Here is a 3229-nt window from a genome sequence, read left to right on the forward strand (position 1 = left end):
CTTTGCCGTCCTAGCAAAAGTCAGAAAGTACTTCTTATAGAACTCTTCTTGGAAGACATTCCAAGTGATATAGTCATCACCCTGCTGCAGAAGACGTCGGATACCTTGCCACCAATGGGATGCTTCACCGACAAGCATATAGGTAGCAAACTCGACACGCTGTCCTTCAGGCACCACTTGTGCTTGCAGTGCTCGCTCTATAGCCTGAAACCATGTATCGGCCTCAGTCAGACTAGTAGTTCCCTTGAACTTAGGTGGATTAACCTTCAAAAAGTTTGCCAACGTCATCGGGCCATGAACTCCACCTCCATCATTACCATGGTTGTTCATCTGTTGACCAAGAGCCTCAGCAGTGGCTTGCATAGCTGATGAGCGGATATTTTATACGCTTTTTGGGGGTAATTTCATGTAGATTTTAGTATGTTTTAGTTAGTTTTTAGTAAAATAATATTAGTTTTTAGGCAAAAATCATATTTCTGGACTTTACTATGAGTTTGTGTGTTTTTCTGTGATTTCAGGTATTTTCTGGCTGAAATTGAGGGAGCTGAGCAAAAATCTGACTTAGGCTGAAAAAGGACTGCTGATGCTGTTGGATCCTGACCTCCCTGCACTCGAAATGGATTTTCTGGAGCTACAAGAGTCCAATTGGCGCGCTCTCAACGGCGTTGGAAAGTAGACATCCAGGGCTTTCCAGCAATATATAATAGTCCATACTTTGAGCGAGGATAGACGACGTAACTTGGCGTTAAACGCCAAGTTCATGCTGCTGTCTGGAGTTAAACGCCAGAAAAACGTCATTATCCGGAGTTGAACGCCCAAAACACGTCACAACCCGAAGTTTGACGCCAAGAAGGGCCTTTGCACGTGGAAAGCTTTAGTCTCAGCCCCAGCACACACCAAGTGGGCCCCAGAAGTGGATTTCTGCACCAATTATCTTAGTTTATTCATTTTCTGTAACCCTAGGTTACTAGTTTACTATTTAAACAACTTTTACAGACATTTCTTGTACCTCATGACATTTTCAGATCTGAATTACATACTTTGTGACGGCATGAGTCTCTAAACTCCATTGTTGGGGGTGAGGAGCTCTGCAGCGTCTCGATGATTTAATACAATTCCTTTGTTTTCCATTCAAACACGCTTGTTCTTATCTAAGATGTTTATTCGCGCTTAACTGTGGAGAAGGTGATGATCCGTGACACTCATCACCTTCCTCAATCCATGAACGTGTGCCTGACAACCACCTCCGTTCTACATCAGATTGAATGAATATCTCTTAGATTCCCCAACAGAATCTTCGTGGTATAAGCCGGATTGATGGCAGCACTCATGAGAATCCGGAAAGTCTAAACCTTGTCTGTGGTATTTCGAGTAGGATTCCAGGATTGAATGACTGTGACGTGCTTCAAACTTTAACCTGCTGGGCGTTAGTGACAGACGCAAAAGAGTGATTCTATTCCAGTAGGAGCGGGAACCAACCGGTGATTAGCCGTACTGTGACAGAGTGCGTGAGCATAGTTTTCACTGCGAGGATGGGAAGTAGCCACTGACAACGGTGACACCCTACATAGAGCTTGCCATGGAAGGAACCTGCGTGTGAGAAGAGGATCTCAAGGAAGAGTTGAAATCAGAGGACAAAGCATCTCCAAAACTCCAACATATTTCCTAGTACTGCAAATCAAAGTAACATTGTTCCCTCTTTTATCAATTCCAATAATTTCACTTTTAATCCAAATAATCCTATTGATATCCTGACTAAGATCAATAAAATAAATATTGATTGCTTCAAACCAATAATCTCTGTGGATTCGACCCTTACTCACGTAAGGTATTACTTGGACGACCCAGTACACTTGCTGGTCAGTTGAACGGAATTGTGTCCACTCATACCAAAAATCCTAAGTTCCACAATCCTACAATAAATATATTAATGCTATATTGATGTGATCACAATTTCGTCCACCAAGTTTTTGGCGCCGTTGCCGGGGATTATTGAGTTTGGACAATTGAAGGCTTATTTTATTTCTTAGATTAGGAATAATTTATTTTTATTTTTATTTTTATTTTTATTTTTATTGTTATAGAGTCATTAAATTTTGATAGGATAGTTTCTTTTCAAGAACATCTGCATCAAGTGTCATATTTATTCCCAATTGGCTAAAGCATTGGCTTATATTCTTGATAAGGGAGCACCAGTACTTTTGAAAATCTTTTTCAAAAATAATTTTTCTTGATTTAATCTTGTGCCAGACTCCAAGTTTGGTGTTTTATTGTTAATTTTTATAATTTTCGAAATTTTCTTAAAAGTTTTCTAAAAATTTTAAGTTTGGTGTTCTTCCTTGTGTTCTTGGTGTTCTTGTGGATCTTCAAAGTGTTCTTGAGTTTTTCTTGTGTCTTGATCTTACAATTTTTAAGTTTGGTGTTCCTTGCTGTTTTCCCTCCAAAAATTTTCGAAAAATAAGGAGCATTAGATTTAAAAATTTTAAGTCTTGTGTCTTTTGTGTGTTTCTTTCTTTCATCATAAAATTCAAAATTCAAAAATTTTATATTTTCCAACTACTTTTTCGAATTTTTTTTTTAATTTTTAGATTTTAATTTCATTTTTTTCGAAAAAAAAAATATTTTTTTACTTCTTTTTATTTATTCCATTTTTATTTATTCCATTACTATATTTCAAACTATAAATTCTCAACTTGTATTCCATTATGGAAGTAAGTATGAGTGAACAGTCCAAGAGGACTCTGGGGTCATATGCTAACCCCACTACTGCTTCATATGGGAGTAGTATTTGTATACCTTCCATTGGAGTTAGTAGTTTTGAGCTGAATCCTCAGCTCATTATCATGGTGCAGCAAAACTGTCAGTATTCTGGTCTTCCACATGAAGAACCTACAGAGTTTCTGGCACAATTTCTGCAAATTGCTGATACAGTACATGATAAGGAAGTGGATCAGGATGTCTACAGATTACTACTGTTTCCGTTTGCTGTGAAAGATCAAGCTAAGAGGTGGTTAAATAACCAGCCTAAGAACAGCATAAAAACATGGAAACAGCTGTCAGAAAAATTCCTGAATCACTATTTCCCTCCCAAACGGATGACACAGCTAAGGCTAAGCATCCAAGGCTTCAAACAAGGAGATAATGAATCCCTTTATGATGCATGGGAGAGATACAGAGAGATGCTAAGAAAATGCCCCTCTGAAATGTTTTCAGAATGGGTGCAATTAGA

This window comes from Arachis hypogaea, chromosome 4 (genome assembly GCF_003086295.3).
Source record: "Arachis hypogaea cultivar Tifrunner chromosome 4, arahy.Tifrunner.gnm2.J5K5, whole genome shotgun sequence".
Taxonomy (NCBI): Eukaryota; Viridiplantae; Streptophyta; class Magnoliopsida; order Fabales; family Fabaceae; genus Arachis; species Arachis hypogaea.